The 22406-nt window shown below is 35.9% G+C and overlaps 2 pseudogenes; both read right to left on the reverse strand.

The window, feature by feature from the left end:
• Positions 1-735: 735 nt before the first annotated feature.
• LOC143541717 (putative aspartic proteinase GIP2) lies at positions 736-12610 on the reverse strand (annotated as a pseudogene).
• Positions 12611-20837: 8227 nt separating this feature from the next.
• Positions 20838-21845, reverse strand: LOC143541718 (putative aspartic proteinase GIP2 pseudogene; annotated as a pseudogene).
• Between the last annotated feature and the right edge of the window lie 561 nt (positions 21846-22406).

The raw sequence follows: 22406 nt of genomic DNA on the forward strand, positions 1-22406 counted from the left end.
GAATTATTTGGCAGGAAGTTAGTTTATGTTCGTGTATTTAATAGACGAACGAGCATGAAAAAGTATTTTGTGTTCGTTTAATTAAACGAACGAACATGAAGACATGTTTCGTTCGTTCATTTATATTCGTGAACTTTCATTTATGTCCGTTTATTTATATTCATTTATGTCCGTTTTTTTATGTTCGTTTATGTTTGTTTACACATTAATAGAAAATAATTAAATATTATCATGAAGAATTATCTACTTAATGGTTTTGTGTTTATTCATTTGTTTTCACTTAAGTGTGTTAATAAATGTCCGTTTATGTTTATTTGTGTTCATTTACATTTGTTCACATATGTTGATTTATGTTGTTTATCTTTGGTCAAATATGTTCATTTATGTCCGTGTATGTTCTTGAACTGTTCATTTAGAGCTTATACAAGCGAACACGAACACACAATATGTGTTCGATTAAGTGTTTGTGTTTATTTTCGTTTAAGTTAAATGAAAGAACACAAACATGCAATTGTTCGTGTCTGTTCGGTTTGTTTACATGCCTAAACATACGCCATGTGAAATAGTCAGATTAACGAACACAATGAGTAAATTAGGGAAAAAAGAAACTGACTAACAAATTTAGCCAAAGTGGAGGACCTACTAAACATTCAATTTAAAACACTTCAGACCATTGTTTGAACTCCTTCCAGAGTTTGAATTATTCATTAACAGAGTTGAAGTCCTCGAGTTTAATTAAGCGGTTGATGTAAAGTTAAAGTTGGCACACGAAGTCGTCGATTGTCCAAGAAGTGACGAGCTGAATCCGAGCCTTGATGCTGAAACATCAAACTTTAGTAAATTATCCTCAATTTGATGACCTCCAATAACCACTGAAATGTAAGGTCCACTATATTTCCCAGCGTCAACGAATCCAAGGCACAAAACATTTTTGTTCACCTTAACCATGGAGTTTGCACCGTGAATCCTCCACACATTCTTGCTTTGCAGTTCAAGGTCGATGGAAGGGACAGCCGGACCTAGATGTGTGCTACCAATGTTCTTGGAGCTAAAACATGCTCCAAAGGGTGCAACTTTAGGAGCCTTCTCCACGTTCTTGGGCATTGCTTTCACAAATGCTGCCAGTACAGCATCGTAGATTGTTGATTCCAGGACGGTGTAAGGGTTAACGGTGCTGATCGTTGTCCCTCCATAACCACGATCATTGATGGACAATAACGTCTGGTTGAACCCCTTGACACGCTTGTCGTTGATTTTGATTGACTTGACTCCAATGTAGTACTTTGGTGAGGCATCCCCAAAATATCCATTTTCGTTGGTAGGGTTTATGATGAGGGGAGTGTAGGCAAGAGAAGATGGCGCAATCGCATCAACATTTCCAAAGAACACTGCACCACTAGTTCTTGTTGAGGAACTCAAACACAGAGCAAACGTATTGTCGAACTTAAAATACGAAGACAACTGAGCAGGGAGTGAAGCTCTAGTCCTCCCAAGACCCGCTATGCCGGTAACCCCGCTAGCAAGACCAATACTAGCAACACCAGTGGCACATGCAAAGTAAAGGCTAGGGATTGTAAGCAGAGACAGATCGGTCGAATGTATCTTGAATACGTCTCCACCGAGTTGGGAAAAATCGGAGTTTCAATTGATGGAGCCATATAGATAATGCTTGCAAGTATTGTTGTAGCATCCAGTGACAGGAGGATTACATGTAGCCTCGGTGTCACATTCAGTGGTGTTAAGAAGTCGGCATGGAGCCGAACCACAGCGGGCGGGACGGTAGGTGGAAGAGGTATAACCTTGCTGGCAGTCAACCCACATGTAGGGGCTAGCAAGATCGACGGTTAGGTTGATTGGGATCAGAGGTGTTCTCTGATAAACTCGGATGATGTATTGAAGTGTTTTGGCATCTTTGGTAACTTAACCTTGACCCAAATTTTCAAAGGTCAGACGTGTAAAGTTAACCTTGACCCAAATTTTCAAAGTGACAATAAGCTTTTTCAGATCCTAACATTTAAAAAATGACAAGTTTGCCCATGATATTACTCCCCACCAATAGTACTCATCCAACAATCATTTACGCTGTTAATATTACAGATAGTTGATAGTGATTTTTTTAAGTAGTTCACAATATTTCTTTTAAATTAATAAATTAGTTACTAAGAAAATAAAGCAATACAGTAATCCTGAATCGGTCTCAAAGAAGAACTTTACTAATGGTAATAACCTGATATCTAATGAGAGCTTTATATCCCACTCCCATAAGTTAGTTAAATCATAACATCTACACATTTATATGTTTACTAAATGTTAACATATTAAGAGATATAGTTCAGTAAATATTAATGTATAAAATATTTTCCTTTTACCAAAATTCAAATTTGTGTTAATCTTTATCCAGTTAATGGCAGATCTATCATAACCTGAACAAATATTAGCAATATATGAACATGTGAAATATAAGCACCTTCTGATTCTACATATAAATATGCATCTAAGTACCTCCATAGTAATAAGCAATACAGAGATAGTTGACTATGACCACTCCCATCCGTAGTATCATAGAAGGCTACATGCTAAACACATATAATTAGCATCATATTAGAATTCAACATACTAATACCAAACTATAGTATAGCATATTGTTATCCAAAGCCTATTGCCTCACGTTGTTGGTGGGCTCATGGATTTCCAACGTCTTTGACTGAGACTCAGATGATGCCTTGACTAAATTGGCTGTTTATGGCAAACAAAAGTTAAGAAATCAATCAAAAAACAAAGAAAAAACTCAAAATCAAAATCCAAATCAGTCTTATATTATATATATATATATATATATATCATTCCAAGTTCGGCTTGAAGATTAATTTCCATAAGTCAAGCTTATATGGGTGGGGTTTCAAAAACTAATCGGGGTGGATCATTTGGTTACTAAAATGGGATGCAAGGGAGAGTATTCCTTTCAACTTCTTCGTGTTTCTTGGCCTTTTGATGGGAAGGAATATGGCACTGATTAGTGGCTGGCATACTATCGATTCCAAAAAAGACCCTGAAGATGGAAATCTAAAATGTTGTCAATAGGTATTTGTTTTTGGTCTTTATATTTAATGCCAGTGAAAAAAAACCCGTTGGAATCCTTGAGGTCTATTTTTTTGTGGGGAAGGGACCGGCTGGTGCAATAGTAGATACATTTGTGGGTGAAATGTGTCACACCCAGACTAGATAAATGCGGAAGCGTAATACGAGAATGCAACAGATAACTCTGACACATTGTTTATAGAGAAAATTAACCAACTAATTTACATCATATAACATGGTTTTAACTTCGTTTGCAAACTCTAGGCCGCTTTATTCTTTAACTATATATTTGCGTCTATCTACATCAGCACGATTTATCACTTTGAGTACATAGCACTTGGCACCTCATTCCAACTTTGGAATACCTGAAAAGCATGTTAAAAACGGGACAACTACAAATAGTTGGTGAGTTTCACAAGTTTAAATAAGACCAATATATGCAATCATAATATACATGTTTGCATGTATTCAATGTAATTATACTAAGCCACAAGTGAACCCTTAACGCACTACTAAAAAAAAGGCCTTCCTTGACATGCGCACAATGACATGCGTCGATTTATGACGCGCAGTTGTGCGAGTCATTAAAACGAAGTCATAATTTTTAAAATTAGAAGATTTATGACTCATTTTTGTATGTCATTGAGAAAGTGTCATAAATTATAAAAATAAGTCTGAGTGTCATATTTGCGTGTCTGGTGTAGCCCCTGCCATATATACGTGTCATATATCACAAAATAAGTTTCACTCAAATTAAAAAAGTCCCATTTGACGTAATCCCGAACCCACAGTGTTCATCTCTCAAAACATCACAACCTGTTTTACACCATCGGCCGGCCACGAACTTGGAGTTCCGTCACCACCACCAGCCACAACATTCTATCACCACCATCAGCCACGAACGACATCACCACCACGATATTTAGTCACCACCACCGGCCACCAGTGACGGATCCGTGAATTTTTTTCAAGTAGGTTCACTGTTTTTAGATGCTCTAGTTTTATACAACCGAACATAATTTTTTTGGGTCGGTTTGATGGTTCGGGTCGGGTTGGGTAAGGTTCATCACATAATAAAAATACAATACACTAACAAAAAACAAACAACATCATTAGAATTAAATAAACACATCATATAATCATATAAATACGACTGTCTTTTCAAACTTAACAACAAAAAAAACTATCTATAGTTGTTCTCTACGGTTCAACGGCTCATGTCGGGAAATGTTCAGATTTCAATGAATTAGCAATTTAGCATCTACTTCAATTTTAAACAGTTATTTTAAACAATTTAACAATCAAACATAACAAACTAACAACATAACATTAGTTTTTATTGGAAGGCAAATCAAACACTTTATTAAACACCAAAACCACCATCCCATTAGCTGGAAAAAAAAAACCAAAGTACAGGACCTTTACAAGGACAACAAAACCAAAAACCAAACATTAAAAACTACAACAAGAAATTATTCCACACCGACCACTGCATAGGCTATCCTTGACCCGGTTTTTAACCACAAGCAACTGAGAGTCTTAACCTCAGTCTTCTAGAACAATCTAACATAAAAGTGTAAAAAAATATGTATATTTACGCATGAGGAGTCTTAACCTCAGTCTTCTAGAACAATCTAACATAAAAGTGTGAAAAAATATGTATATTTGCGCATGAGAAGGCGATTCGATCTCAGGTTGACACAGTAGAAAGAAGGGATGTTTACCACTAAACCATGGTTCCTTAACACATATGGATTTACTCTCAAAATATATATGGGTTCACTCTCATATTTTATATATGTATTCTATATAAATTTCGAAACTCAATGGGCACCTGTGAACCCGCACCGAAGCATGTAGATCCGCCCCTGTCGGCCACGATATTCAGTCACCATGTACCCACAAAATTTTTGAAGGATTGAAGCAAAACTTTTGAATCTATTGAAGGAATTTTTGAAGAATTTCATCTTCTTTGAGGTATATGTCTTAAATTTTACCCTACTATACTATTAATTGTTATACTATTAATTGGCTAGGGTTTAATGGAGTGTTAAGTTATTTCTTAAAAAAATGGATTTTTTTGTTTTCTAAATGCTTAAATCTGAAACATAATTGAATTGTTTCTAAATGCTCATGTAATTACAGTTATACTGAAGAAATATAGTATGAGATTAGAGCTTAGGGGTACAATCGACGAGCCACTCGTAAGTTACTTGAGCTCGAATCGATAAAAAAACTCGAGACGAGCTGACACCGAGCTTCAAATAAAGCTTATATACTTATAAAGGACGAGCTAAATAAGAAGCTCGTTTAAGCTCGTAGAACCTTAACGAGCCATTTGTATTAACGACTGAGCTCGAGTACTATAATAGCTCGAGCCGATCTTAGGCTCGTTTAAGTTTTTCTCAAAATATATAAAAGTAATTACAAATGTATATAAATTAATTACTAAATGATAAATAACCCGAGCCCGAGCTTGAAAAAACAACTCACGAGCCGTTCAAATGGCAGTTTAAAACCGAACCATTCAAAAGGCTGTTTAAAACCGAACTGTTCAAAACGGCTGTTTAAAACCGAACTGGTTAAAAAGTTTGTTTAAAAAGATTGTTTAAAAGACTGTTTAAAAGGCTATTTAAAAGAATGTTTAATAAAAAGGCTATTCAAATACATAAAAAAACCCGCTCAGTTTAACAAGGTTGTTTAAAATGCCCATTTCACTGATCAGTTTTTCTTTTTAACACACTTCAATTCAAAAGTGCTGTTTAAAAAAAGCCGACTAACCCGATTAGTTTAAAAGGTTGATAAAAAAACCCGACTAACCCGAAACCCGATTGGGTTGACCCAAGTAACACCCTATACAACTAAGGTGCTATATATTTGATTCCATAAAAGTTTAGTGTGATGATGATTGTTTTGGGACGAGAGTTTCACGTACCTAAGTATGGAAGATTTCGAAGCGGTCTTCGCACTAGCTTGGCTATCTGGTTCAGTTATTAAAATAGGAACAAAATAATGAGAAGGGTGTCAAGAACCTCATCATTTAGTTCGAACAAGGAAAAACATCTTCATAGGATACCTCGGAGGATATTCTTTAATGGGTCTAGTGAAGTTGCTTCATTGTATACTCAGCAAGGGAAAAAAGGGTACCAATCAGGATGCAATGATTGTTTGGAAGGTTTGATCTTCCAATTCCTTTATTTGTTCATATCTTTCATGTAATGCATCCTTAAAGGAAGCAGTTTGTAACGAATTTGTCCTTTGCATTGATTGACTTAGAATTTTTTAGTTAAATCTATGGTAAAATGACCAGCATGCCCTTGTGTAATATAATCTTATAAACTATAATATATATAAATTATGGTTCATATTATATCTTGGTTTTAAAAATCATATGAGATATATATAACAAACATGCCTAGCGTACGAAAATCGATGTGCTTTTATGCTTCGCGCTTGGGTTTTAGATCCTGTCTTTTTGTGTGCTTCTCGCTTTTTAATACCAAGATTATAATTTAACATAATGCATTCGGTTTGGGCATATTGGTCATTTAACATTGATTTAACTAAAATTCGAATGCTAGTAAGTGTAAAGGACTAATGTGTTACAAACGGCTACTTAAGGATGTTCAAAGTAGACAACCTATATGCCTCCTTTCATGCTTCTGATTCAATCAAGTAAGGACCTTCCCACTTTGGTGCAAGCTTTCCATCCGTAGGATTTGTAGTATTTTGAAAAGCCTTTCGGAGACCAAATCCCCTTCTTGAAATCTTCAAACTCTGATATTCTTGTTGTAGGACTTTGCTATCTTCTGTAGATAAGATGCCATTCTGATCTTTGCCAAATCCCGGAGTTCTTCTACCGCATCTAGATCTTCAAGTAGACTTTGAGTATTATCTTCGGGATTTGGATGACTGATTATGGCTGTCGGAATAACCATCTCTGTAGGGATAACTGCTTCAGCTCCAAATACTATTGAGAAAGGAGTCCGACCAGTAGCATTATTTGAAGTGGTTCTATCCGCCCAAAGAACAAAAGGTAGTTCTCGGCCCACTTTCCTTTCTTAGACCCCAACTTTTTCTTCAGGTTATTGAGAATGATTTTGTTGCTTGATTCGGCTTGTCCATTAGTCTGAGGATGGACAGGTGTTGAAGTGATCATCTTCATTCCCCAACTAGCACATAAGTTAGTTGTTCTCTTGCCGATGAATTGTGAGCCATTGTCACATACTATCTCTGTCGGTACTCCAAATCTTGTCAGGATATTGCGCTTGATGAATGAGATAACTTCTTTCTCTCTAACTTGAACAAAAGCTTCCGCTTCGATCCACGTTGAGATATAATCTTTTAAAGCCAGCATAAAGACTTTTCCTCCTGGAGCTCTTGGTAGTTTCCCCACAATATCAATTCCTCACTTCATGAAAGGCCAAGCGGATATAACAGGATACAATGGTTCTGCTGGCTGGTGCAAAATGTTGCTATGTCTCTGGCATGCATCACATTTCTGAGAATAATTCATAGCATCCCTCTTCATCGTCGGCCAGTAGTATCCTGTCCTCAGGATTTTGGAGAATAGTGCTCTGCCCCAAGTGTGATTCCCATAATCTCCTTCATGGATATCCTGAAGAACTTCTTGAGCCTCTACCTTATCCAAGCACCTAAGATATGGTCCCGCAAGAGATTTTCTGTATAACATATCATTCATTATAGTATATGGGATTACCTTTGTGTGAAAAGCTCTTGGGTTTTCATCCTTGGGGATAACTCCATCATGAATATATCTCCTGATCGAGATAACTTCATTATCTTTAGGATTTTTAATTCTCATATCTTCATCATCTTTTGATATTTCATTGACACCTTGCTCTCCTATTGCTGGGCTCAGGATATGTATGATAGGAATCTTGACACCTTACGGCATCCTGAAGGATGAAGCTAAATATGCTAGGGCATCAGCTTTAACATTCACTTCTCTATATACATGTGAAATATCAAACATTTTGAAACACTTTGCTAGTTTTTTTACTAGCTCTAGATATTTCATTAGTTTTTCTCCTCTTTTAGTATATGAATCATTAAAATGATTAGTTAATAATAATCAATCAACATGTACTTGAATAAACATGATTTTCATGTCGATTGCTAGTTGTAATCCTGCTATCAAAGCTTCATATTCTGCCTCGTTATTTGTGGCTTGAAATCCGCAGGATATGGATTGAGGTATAATGTCCCACTGTGGAGATTTCAGCAGAATCCCGAGACCTGTTCCTCTAACATTTGAAGCACCATCAGTGTATAGAGTCTACTTATCTTTGGTTTCTTCAAGTTGTTGGACTTTCAAGTCTGCCTTTTCTTTAAGTTCACTGGTGAAATCAGCCACAAAGTCTGCTAATGCCTGGGATTTGATGGCAGCTCTAGGTTCATATGTTATATCATATGCACTTAGCTTCACAGCCCATTTTGCCATTCTACCTGACATTTCTGGTTTTCTCAAAATAGACTTAATAGGGTAATTAGTTTTAACACATATAGGATGAGTCTTAAAATAGTGTCTAACTTTAGTAGATGCCATAATAAGTGCTAAAATTAATTTCTCAAGATAAGAATACCTGGTTTCAGCATCCAAAAGACTTTTACTTACATAATATATGGGATGTTGTTGACCTTCGAGATCCTTAGCCAAAACTGCACTCACAGCATTATTTGATACAGCTAGATATAGAGATAGAGATTCACCTTCCTCGGGTTTTACCAGTATAGGAGCAGAAGAAAGATAAGCTTTTAAGGATGCTAAAGCTTCCTCATGCTTTCTGGTCCACTCGAACCTCTTGTTTTTCCTCAGGATATCATAAAATTCTTTACACTTTTCTGAGGATTTGGATATGAATCTGTTGAGCGCTGCTATCCTGCCAGTTAGCCTTTGAACATTCTTGGCTGATGCTGGGGATTTCAGGTTCAGGATAGCTTGTATCTGCTCTGAACTTGCCTCTATCCCCCTCTTGGTGACCATGTATCCCAAGAATTTGCCAGCCTTCACACCGAAATGGCATTTCGAAGGATTTAGCTTCATGTTGTATTTGTCGAGGATATCAAACGCGGTCTTGAGATCTTGAAGGTGATCTTCAGCTTTCTTGGACTTCACCACCATATCATCAATATAGACCTCCATCGTGTCCCCCATTTGCTCTTTGAACATCATGTTAACTAACCTCTGATAGGTCGCACCTGCATTTCTAAGTCCAAAGGGCATAGCAATATAACAATAAATACCTGTGGGAGTCATGAAGGCCGTATCTTCTTGATCTGAGGGATCCATCTGGATTTGCTGAAATCCTGAGGATGCGTTCATAAATGTCAGCATCTCGTGGCCGGCTGTAGCGTCTACCATCGAATCGATGTGTGGTAGAGGGAATGGATCTTTAGGACAAGCCTTATTCAAGTCTGTGAAATCTACACAAACTCTCCATTTGCCATTCTTTTTCTGTACAACCACCACATGTGCTAACCAACGGGGATATTGAACTTCCCTAATCGTATTTGCCTTCAAGAGTCTTTCTACTTCCTCTTGAATGATTATGTTTCTTTCAGGTGCAAACTTTCTTCTCTTTTGATGGATTGTCCTGAAAGAATTATCAATTCCAATTTTATGTGTTATAATATCTTTGGAAATACCTGTCATATCTTCATGTTTCCATGCAAATATTGACAGCCTTGTTTTGAGTAAACCGAGCAAATTTGACTCAATATCCTCAGGAATACTCGTTCCTATCAGCACTTTGACTTCAGGATCCTCGGGATAAAGAGGTACTTCTTTAATTTCTTGTTCCCTAGCCTCCATTACGTCTCGTGCTGGCTTCTGTAATTGCTACGCCTGCTGGGACTTGGCAGTACACTTCATAGAAGAGGTGTAGCAATTCTTTTGCATCTTGTTGATCACTGATGATTATGATAACTCCCCACGGACTTGGGAGTTTCACACATTGGTGATAAGTGGAGGGTACTGCTTTCATGTCATGTATCCAGGGCCTGCCTAATATAATATTGCAACAAGATAAACAGTCAATAACACAAAATTTTTGCATTTTATTTACCCGTTCGACATATATTGGGAGCATGATCTCCCCAATAGTGTTCTTAGTCTTTCTACTGAATCCAACCAGTACTGAGGAACTGGGGATGATCTCATCCTCAGGAATATTCATCTTTTTCAGCACGTCTAATTGAATAATGTTGACAGAGCTTCCGCCATCTATGAGGATCCTGCGCACATAATGGTTAGCTACATATAAAGTTATTACCAAACTATCATGGTGAGTATCCTGAACATCGACTCTTTCGCTTTCAACGAAGGATATGATCTTATCTTGAGTGAGAACGGATGTATTCGTTGGTCTGTTAGCCATCTCTAACTTTCTTTGGTCAGCATTTCTCTTTGCAGCAGAATAAGAGGTTCCACAGATGTCAAATCCTTTGGATATGAACATGATTTTTTTGCATCCGTTGGTGGAGGAGTCGGCTTTTCAGGAACTTTCTCAGGATCCTGTTCTCTTCCCTTCTTCTTATCAAGCAGCTCTTTTAAGTGGCCCTTGCTGAGAAGATAGCTAATTTCCCTTTTGAGCGCAATGCAATTGTCAGTTAGGTGCCCAAAATCCTCGTGGAAGGCGCACCATTTTGATTTGTCTTTCCAGGCTCCTTGTTTCTCCATTTTCTTTAGCCACCTGGCTTTTTCACCTAAATCCTGCATTGCACACATTAATCCACCAATATCAACAGAAAAACAATATTCAGAGACATTAGGATATTCTTCGTCATCCTCCTCTTCTACTGCATTAATCCTGGGGTTATCAGGCTTGTAGTAAGTCTTTGATCGATATGATTTTCCTGGGGATTCGACTTTCCTGTTCTTCTGATCATATTTCAGGATATCGATCTCCTTGAGGTTTTTCTTTTCGTCTTCTAGCCTGATAAACCTCAGAGCTCTGCTTCTTGCTTCATCTAACGACCTGCATGGAGTCATAACAAGATCATCATAGAAAGAGGAGTCTTTCTCTAACCCCAACTTGAGAGCTTCTACTGCCGAAGCAGGATTTAGATTTGGGATCTCTAGTGACTCCTTGCTAAACCTGGTAATAAAATCTCTTAAGAATTCCCTAGGATTTTGGGTAACCCTATAAAGATCACCTGTCCTCTTCTCAAATGTTCTACTGCAAGAAAGCTGGTTATTGAATAAGTTAACTATATGAGAAAAGGAGGTGATAGTATTAGAAGGAATACTCAGTAGCCATTTCATGGCTACTCCAGTCAAGGTAGACCCAAACCCCGTGCAAAGACATGCTTCCTTGATTTCCATGGGGATTGGGTTTATCTCCATACGCTCTCTATATTATGCAACGTGTTCCTCAGGATCCGTTGAACCATCATACAATTTCATATTTGGGGTTTGAAACCATTTTGGAATCTGTACGTCGCTAATTGATGGCACAAATCGGGATATTCCGTGACTATCAGTGGGAACTTCGGCTATGGGACAGATTACGCCGGGGACATTTGATATCATGTCCTTAAGCTTCTGTAATTCTCGGGCTAAACTTGAACTTATGCCTGCATCCTGCAAAAATCCCTGATTAGCATTAAATGGAATTGTATTGAAAGTGTTACCCGGATTAATATTCCGAGGAATAGTCTGGGTGTTGTAGCTCGCATTCCCAAACATAGTATTTCCGGGAGTAGCAAACGGAGCGGTCGAAATATTAGCATACATCGGGATAAAGTCTCCCTGGTGCGCATCAGAGGATCTTGTGAGCTTGAGCGAATCCCGAGGATGTTGCCTGCTGATAAGGACCTGTGGATCCCGCCTGATGGAACAATCCTGAGGATCCAGACCCTTGCGATAATCCTGAGGACACCGCTTGCTGATAAGGACCTGAGGACCCCGTCTGATGGAACAATCCTGAGGATCCGGACTGTTGAAACAATCCTGAGGATCCAGATTGTTGAAACAATCCGGAGGGTCCTCCCAGCTATAACAATCCTGAGGATACTGCATGTTGAAGAGGCCCACAGAGGATGCATACGGGTATCCTTGGGATCCAGATAAGTGCAATCCCGCAGACCCCGAATGCTGGACAGATGAGGATACAGAGTTGTACGCCATAGTCGACTCTGGACGAACCAATCCTGAAGATCCTGGAGGAGTGAAATCCAGAGATCTCGGGACTAGTGGTGTGAATTCTTCCGTAGGCTTCTTGGCTTTTTTGAAATCTTCCAATTCTTTCACGAGCATCTGGTTGGTCTTGTTCTGGGGATCCATCTGTTCTTGTAACCGTCTTTACAGAGACAGAAGATCGTTGTTGGACACCATGATGGGATCCTAGGGAGATGGCCACGACCCCGGGAACACAGGAGTTGCGGTCTTCTTCTGAATGCTGTTCGGTTTCTTCGGGATACCACCAGCAGGAGGAGGAGGCATAGGCAGCCTCACAGAGGAATCTGAAGCTGCGGCAGAAGAAGAGACGGTCTTTGGTTGGGAAGACATGTTGTGGATATTGAAAGTAGGGTTTCGTTTGAGAATGAATGATGATCAAAGCACCGTTCGCCCCACGGTGGGCGCCAAATTGTTTCGGTAAAAAATTAACAAGGTAACTTTTGATCAAATTAGTACATGAGGTAGAGTGCTTGATTGACAAATGAGTGAACACGATGATTTGATTACGAGGGAAAAAGCCCTTGATTGTGAGAATCTCCGGCACAAAAAACCCCCGGACGGTGAAAACTATCACCGTCAATTTTATTAATAACAAAAAGGTGGTTACAAGTGGTGGAGCTGATAGTGAATCGTAAGCTATGTGTTACAGTGAATGCTAGTAGCTAAACAAGTGAGGTGTGTGATCTAAATTAAATAAGAAAAAGTTACAACAGAAATTCCGGGAAATCCGGGATAAACCCTAGACTAAGTCTTCCACGATCCGTTGCTGCCCACGTTTAACTAGACGAAGTTTAAGCACTAGCTGTTGCAAACCCACGTTCATATTAGCATATTAAACAAGTGGGTCTTATCTGCAAAACAAATAAATATAATATAGGACAATTGAATTAGTCAAATATCATCCTCAGAATATTGATTCTGAAAGGATAGCTCGGAATCCCTGAATCATTCTAAATCCCGAGGATAAAAATTCTACACCCAACACCATAGGAGGCATATCCTAAAAGCAAAGTGAGAATCTCTAATGCATGCATGGAAAGAAAAATTTATTGAACATCATACAAGATATCAAGACGAGTAAATGTAAAATACTGAGTGACCCGACAAGACTACAATAAAGACTGCTAGCACGTGGCGCTCCCGTTGGTAGCACTCAATTTAGGGAAAGTTTCGACGGGGTATTACGCGGTTTTAAGCTGTTATAGAAGCATGGTGTAAAATATCTACGGGTATATTGATCCTCAGAGAAAGAGATCATAATTAACATGAGCAAATATGATCAGTGTTGCAAAAATCTCGATTAGACGCCGGTTAATCTCTGATTAATCTCTAGTCCCAAACCAACTTATTAATTTTGGGCTAGTCGGCCAACTAATAGGTCAATGGTCAATTCCGACAAAAATTGCGATTAATCGGACCTAGTCGGCGCTTTCGGGTGAGGTTCCGGCCAAAATCTTCAGTTTCCGACAAGATTCCGGTCAATTTCCGGCCATAATGTATATTTGTATATACAAAACTGAAAAATACATATAAAAATATGTGTGTATATAAAATCGACAAGTATACATTAAATTTCAATCTGATTAATCTTGATTAATTGGTAGTCCCCACCCCACTGCTCGACTAATGATTTCTACAACACTTAAAAATTGATGATGCGGACCAATGTAAGAAATAGCAAATTTTGTCAATAAATGACTAATAGTACGATCAAGGAGCGTTGGGTCGAAGCCGTAAGAGCAATGTCATCAACATATATAAGCAAGTTGATCCACATAATGGGAGATAACTAATGACATATCACATACACTACCAAGAAATCCAAAAGATAACATATATATATATATATACTAGTAGAAAACCTGCGCGATGCGGCGGGTGGGACAATTTTCAACATAGTAATCGTTTTTCATTGGTTTATCGATCCTTCCGTGATATGTTGTATGGTATTTCAGTTAGTTTTCTTATTTGTAGCATCAGCATGGTCTACATATACCAAAAGACTTCTTGTATCTTCTCTTTGATTGCTACCTATACAAAAGCATTTTTAGGCACTGAAAAAACAATGTTTAGTCTCTTAGATGTGTTATATCAAAACCAACAATGTCATATATTTAGCATAGTTAAATAAAATAACCATAATAATAGTACACAGATGTTAAAAATATATATGATACGGTTGCCAAATACAGTTAAATACTAAATATGTTAGAAACAACCGTCAAAGATCTAGAATTGCAATAATTAAGAATTTGAGATAAATACAATTTTAAAGATGTGGAACTACTTAAAATATTATGATAACAATTGTCGTTTTGATTTGTTTTTTTTAATCAATTTGTCAAAAATAAATACAGATGCTATACATTTATACTCTATTATTTAAAAGACAATTAACTCAGTTTGGCAAATATGAGTGTATGAGCAAACTTAAAAGACACAAGACCACCAAGAATCACTACCAGCAAATTGCGCATCGATATTATCGAGCATCAGCCAAAACCACAAATTCAAAAATGATCTAAACCAATTGATATTCTATTAATGAATGATAATGATGAATTTACTACTTAAAATGCTATAAATTTATAGAAAACAAAGCCCGTCGTTATTGAGTTGCACACCAAGACCTTCAATTTCCATCAACTTCAAGAGATCTCATGCACTTTCCCATGATCCATCAGAAGCATCACACCTTCATTAAACACAAATAACAAACGATTATATTATGATTTAACTACATCCACTACAAACATAAAAAACTTGAAAACAATGCACTATATTTTTTCTTTAATATGAAATCGTGAAATCATTCATTATCACCATTCAATGATCAACCTAATAAAAAACAAAATAAGATACATGATTTACTCAATTCAAACATAATGTAATATGGAACTTACCGCAAATACACACAGGTTTTGTAAAGGCTTTCATGAAGGATATCCATAGTCATTTTGGCTTGACAACTTTGAATCATTATGTATGTCTTTGTAAGCCATCAAACTTCTTACAACCTTCACCTGTTAAGTCAAATTTAGTATCAAAAGGCGGTATACAACCTTTTTATTAACCATTTATAAGATAGTTTATAACACAATTGGTTAAAAGCCTCATTTCAATTGTGAACCGGAGCTTCTTAAACCATTTTAATTGACCTCAATTCAGTTCGGGTCACAATGGGCCATTTTAAAAAAGGTCAATTTGGTTACAGGTCGGAACGTGTTCGGTCAAGACGGCTTCTGGTCAAAACGAAAACGGTCCACTTTTTACCAAAGGTCAATTTGGTTCCTATTTTTATGGATTTAATTATAGTAACAATAAAAAAAGGAAAAAATGACACATTAGTCCCTATTGCACCTATTGAGAAGACTTCAGTTAAAAATGTATAATTTTATGGAGAAATCTTAAATTATTTTGTAAAAAATATGAACTTTATTGTGATAACAAATGACCTTGCGAGTGAAACGAACATGTAATATGCAGTTTGACTTACAAGAGGTTAAATGGTCAAACAGTCAACAAACTTCAAATTAAGTTTCTCTTCACAAAAAAAAAAAGAAAAAGATAACTAACCTGATAATGATTCGAAATTCATTATTAACAGCCCCCGTAAACTTGCACATCCAAATTCCTGAATTTCCTTCTACCCGCATCAGCAACAATCGGCAAATGCTAATATGCTAATCCGCCAAAAGCACAAGAAAGAAATCAAATGGCTAAACTGCCCCTTAAACACATTTGATCTGGTTGCAACAAACAAAAACAAGTAAGGCTTAGTGCTAAAAGGCCTTGAAGAAAATCATCAAAAATCAAAACTACTCTAGTTGTCCAGCAAACGTATGTAGAGTGAAAAAAATATGCAACAGGCTCAGTAGTCATTTCTTTTTTACTTATAAGGAAATGTTCATAAAAGTAGTTACTTAAAGGATGATCAACAATTAATTTTGATCGACATGTGAAGTCTATTTATGTTGACTAATTCGTTAGATTTAAAGAAGAGATGTGTAAATAAGTGGTATATTATTTATATATAAATGTAAGAAAACTAATTTTATGTTGATAACTGTGTCAAGTGTCAACAACATAAATCTCTTAAACAACAAAAATAATTTAAAAGCGACACATGTTTCAAGCGGCTTCAGTTTGATTTCGCTAAAAAAATTCAAATTGAGTTGTTCGTGTCTATTTCGCTAAAGAAGTTCAAATAGGGTTGTTTCGAGTTTGTTTTGGTAATTGTTTATGTTCAAATAAGAAACCCAATTAACCCATAAACAATGAATGTTTACCAACTATCACGATTTGACCCATCTTAGATAAAAATAACCCGAATGAACATGTTCTAAACATGAACACCATTAAATTAAATTAAATTACTCACACCCATAAGCAAAGTATAAACTAACACCCACACGTTCTTTTTCTTAACAAATGAACACAAGCAAAAAAACCATTTTCATTCAGTTGCTTGTGTTTCATCATTTGTTAGATTAAACTTAGATGAACTAACAAACAGTTTGATAACTTGGTTCATCCAGACGGGTTGGCTGCAAATAAACAGAATTTCCCATGCACGGTTCATCCTTTGGCCAACTGAATTGTGTAAAAAAAGTCAAATTAGCAAATTATAATGACACGATCTTAAAAAAAAGTCAAATTAGCAAATTATATATTACTTATATGCAAAGACTTGTGTAAATTTCTATATACATTATATTCTTTCTCACTTTTTCACTACTTCATTCCGCGATAAATTAGTTCTTATCTTAGATGGTGATTTTACAACTTCACTTCAACAAGAATAAAGAACCAATTTACAATTCCCGCAAACTACTACTCCCTAATCATCATATTCTTTGCTAAAAAAAAAAGAAAAAAGGAAAAAGAAAAAGAAGATAGAAAGAAAACAAACAACCAAATTTTTTACCCAAAATGACTCACACCTAAAAATCAAGTTAAAAAAGATTGTTACCTTAAATTAGAAGCGAAGTAAACCCAATATGGTTAATGAGTGCATATAACGAATGACTCGGGTGTCAGTAACGGCAATCGAACAAGCTAATGCTGGGTTCTGTTAGGTATTATGGTTGGGGTAGTGAGCCTTCAAAGGTTCCACTACCACTGTTGTGCGGTTGCTCATGGTGCCTGAGGGTAATGGATGATATGATATGATTTGATGAAAGAGAGAGAGAGAGAGAGGTAGGTTTGTAACAACCCGGCTAAAGCGGAAACGCCTGAGTATGATGTAGAGATTGCTCAAAACACATGTGACACTCTTAAGTGATAATATTATCATTAATTAATTTAAACATCAAATACACAAGTTTGTAACAAGAAATACAAGGAAGATACAAGAACAATTAACAAATTTTTCATTTATTAATACACTTGTAACATATATATACACAAGTCCTACTGTCTTCTCCGTTTCATTCTCTAATAATTGTACTTGTAACATATATATAAAATAAAGTCAACTAAATGAATAGTTGGTAAGTTCACACAAGTTTTGATATAAGTACATATAAATCATACAATTCCATGAACAAGTATAAATGACCAAGTAAGGTCCTTTCCAGCTGAGACTGTGCACCAGCGTACTCAAATAAGCGCAAGTAACGTCCTTTCCAGTTGGGATTGAGCACCAACGTACTCGGATGATAAGGCCATTTTACAATCATAACAACAAATGTGCAAAGAGGGGCGTATGATCATACTTATTGAGGAAACCATGAGCAAGTAGTCTTTGAGCAAGTAATCAAGTAAGCACACAAGTCCATGTATTGAATTGTAGTTTGTAAGCGAAATCATAAGTAACTGAATTTTGTAGGATATATATGTTACCCCCAAAAATAATAAAAGAGTAAAAAAAAAGGTGTGAGAAACTCTACTTTGAGATTAAAGCCAAACTTGAAATGACAACCGAAAGCACGTTAAAGAAAATGAACGATCGAATCTCACGAACTATAAATAAACAAAATATAACAATTAAAGACTAACTAATGGGATTGTAAAGCTTAAAGAATACTAAATCAAATGCATAAATAATAAGATATAAATAAGGGAAAGATCAAAAAGATGAAATACAAAATCAGTTTTTGGACATGAAACTGTTCTGTTTTGTTTAAGGTATTTAAAATATCAAACAATTTTATTATAAATAAAGACTTTCCAGTCTACTAAATTAGAATGTTTTGAACAATTTACATTTAGAAAAATTTTGCAAATTCGTAACCTAAATAGGCCAAAACAGCCATGTAATTCCCAGTATATGAATCTGCGCACTGTTTATAAAATATTGATTGCGAATTCATACGAATTAATTAAAATGATTAAAAATTGTTTTTAGAACCATATTTCAATGAAGTATATCATAGAATATGGCATTGCACTTTTTCAGTTTGTTATGAACAATATATGCCTCTTTCTTTGACAACTATATCTAATGTCAAAACTGAAATATTGCTAGAAGCAATATTTTAACGATTTCGAAAAGGATTTTGATGAAATAAAATTATGGACTTTTTTGGATATGATTATATAACATTTATGAGAATATATAATCAAAAATCCTTGGGTCATTCGAATAAAAAAAAAAGATTCAAAACAGATAAATAAAGATGTAAGAACGTTTTAGGTGTGATCTTCGTATAATCAATCATCACCTTGTGTTCTTTGTCTCATTTACCATGGAGTATGTGGATTACTTGACATGATTGTGTTATGGTCATGTAACCATTTGATTAACTAATATAAACAAGAATTAAAATAAATAGAAATAAGATGAAGAAGACTTAAATAATTAAAATCCTACATTTGAAATCGAAAAATAAAGAACTAATTCTCTTGAACTTTTCAAAGAGTGGTGTAGAGAATGAAAATGGTGGGAGTGAGTTCCTATTTATACTAAAATAAGAATGTTACTCTTAAGAAATTTTTAATAAAAAAATTGATTAGGAGAGTGCTTTGGGGAAGAAGGTTTGACCAAAATTTAAATAGAGCGGGATGATATTTTTCATCTTTTAAAAATAAATAACTTTAAGCAAAAATAAACGTGACAAAAATAAATATGACATAACTAAATTAAAAGGATCTACTTTGGTTTTGCATCAATAATGTTATTTATGTGATATTTGAATAAAGAAAAAAAATCATCAGTGTTATAATTTTTATTTATATAAATATATATATTAGTAATGATTAATATTATTAAATAACTTTAGGAAAGAAAAACTATTACGTATGAAATATGTAACATATGAGCATATGTACAATTAACTGAATCACATCAAAAATTTAAATGGGTCGGGTTTTACGAATACAATACAAATAATAGAAATTTATGAATGTCACATGAAATACATAAAATACGTAAAACGAAACTGGATGTATATATATATATTTATAAACAAAATCGAAAATTTAAAATGGGTCGGGTTTTCGGGTTTGAAAATTATTGAATGTTAATAAACAGGAGGGGGGGTATTTGAATTTTGACCTAGATCTAGATAACATGAATTGGAGTAGATTATGGGATTTGAGAGTAAGAAAGAGACGAAAATATGTGAGGTTCAAATTAATCTCATCTCCAATTTTAAGTTTTAACATTTCATAGGTTGTAACATAAGCAAAACCAATTGTACAACTCTTAAATTTCAACATCACCATTTTCTCTCTCTTATCTCTATTATATATTGTAATATATATATATATACATATATATATATAATCTGTTATACCAAATGCGAGGCCCATGTTTTAATATGTGAAGAGGCATTTAGAGTAGTAAACATAGCTTGTAAATAAACCGGACATTCGATGAATTATTTGGCAGGAAGTTAGTTTATGTTCGTGTATTTAATAGACGAACGAGCATGAAAAAGTATTTTGTGTTCGTTTAATTAAACGAACGAACATGAACACATGTTTCGTTCGTTCATTTATATTCGTGAACTTTCATTTATGTCCGTTTATTTATATTCATTTATGTCCGTTTTTTTATGTTCATTTATGTTTGTTTACACATTAATAGAAAATAATTAAATATTATCATGAAGAATTATCTACTTAATGGTTTTGTGTTTATTCATTTGTTTTCACTTACGTGTGTTAATATATGTTCGTTTATGTTTATTTGTGTTCATTTACATTTGTTCACATATGTTGATTTATGTTGTTTATCTTTGGTCAAATATGTTCATTTATGTCCGTGTATGTTCTTGAACTGTTCATTTAGAGCTTATACAAGCGAACACGAACACACAATATGTGTTCAATTAAGTGTTTGTGTTTATTTTCGTTTAAGTTAAATGAAAGAACACAAACTTGCAATTGTTCGTGTCTGTTCGATTCGTTTACATGCCTAAACATACGCCATGTGAAATAGTCAGATTAACGAACACAATGAGTAAAGTAGGGAAAAAAGAAACTGACACTAACAAATTTAGCCAAAGTGGAGGACCTACTAAACATTCAATTTAAAACACTTCAGACCATTGTTTGAACTCCTTCCAGAGTGTGAATTATTCATAAACAGAGTTGAAGTCCTCAAGTTTAATTAAGCGGTTGATGTAAAGTTAAAGTTGGCACATGAAGTTGTCGATTATCCAAGAAGTGACGAGCTGAATCCGAGCCTTGATGCGGAAACATCAAACTTTAGTAAGTTATCCTCAATTTGATGACCTCCAATAACCACTGAAATGTAAGGTCCACTATATTTCCCAGCGTCAACGAATCCAAGGCACAAAACATTTTTGTTCACCTTAACCATGGAGTTTGCACCGTGAATCCTCCACACATTCTTGCTTTGCAGTTCAAGGTCGATGGAAGGGACAGCCGGACCTAGATGTGTGCTACCAATGTTCTTGGAGCTAAAACATGCTCCAAAGGGTGCAACTTTAGGAGCCTTCTCCACGTTCTTGGGCATTGCTTTCACAAATGCTGCCAGTACAACATCGTAGATTGTTGATTCCAGGACGGTGTAAGGGTTAACGGTGCTGATCGTTGTCCCTCCATAACCACGATCATTGATGGACAATAACGTCCGGTTGAACCCCTTGACACGCTTGTCGTTGATTTTGATTGACTTGACTCCAATGTAGTACTTTGGTGAGGCATCCCCAAGATATCCATTTTCGTTGGTAGGGTTTATGATTAGGGGAGTGTAGGTAAGAGAAGATGGCGCAATCGCGTCAACATTTCCAAAGAACAGTGCACCACTAGTTCTTGTTGAGGAACTCAAACACAGAGCAAACGTATTGTCGAACTTAAAATAAGAAGACAACTGAGCAGGGAGTGAAGCTCTAGTCCTCCCAAGACCCGCTATGCCGGTAACCCCGCTAGCAAGACCAATACTAGCAACACCAGTGGCACATGCAAAGTAAAGGCTAGGGATTGTAAGCAGAGACAGATCGGTCGAATGTATCTTGAATACGTCTCCACCGACTTGGGCAAAATCGGAGTTTCCATTGATGGGGCCATATAGATAATACTTGCAAGTGTTGTTGTAGCATCCAGTGACAGGAGGATTACATGTAGCCTCGGCTGGTGTAATAGTAGATAACATTTGTGGGTGAAATGTGTCACACCCGGACTAGATAAATGTGGAAACGTAATACGGGAATGCAACAAATCTAGCATCAACCACATTGTTTATAGAGAAAATTAACAAACTAAAATACATCATATTACATGGTTTTAACTTCGTTTACAAACTAGGCGTCCGCAAGATAACCGGTTTCTCTAGGCCGCTTTATTCTTTAACTATATATTTGCGTCTATCTACATCAGCACGATTTATCACTTTTGAGTACATAGCATTTACCACCTCATTCCAACTTTGGGATACCTAAAAACATGTTAAAAACAGGTCAACTACAAATAGTTGTTGAGTTTCACAAGTTTAAATGAGACCAATATATGTAATCATAGTATAAATGTTTGTATGTATTCTATGTAATTATACTAAGCCACAAGTGAACCCTTGACAGGTTGGTTTTTACGTGGCCCATCACTGTCGTGTCCTATTAATGGATATTAATGGTCTTGTATAAAACTTGGAAGACAACAAACTCACAGTAGCCTTCGTCGAAATAAAATAAAGGAAGAAAAGAAACTTGTTTTTGAC

The sequence above is a fragment of the Bidens hawaiensis genome, unplaced genomic scaffold, assembly GCF_021521415.1.
Source record: "Bidens hawaiensis isolate Kalapana, Puna unplaced genomic scaffold, B.hawaiensis_p1.1 tig00012643_1, whole genome shotgun sequence".
Lineage (NCBI taxonomy): Eukaryota > Viridiplantae > Streptophyta > Magnoliopsida > Asterales > Asteraceae > Bidens > Bidens hawaiensis.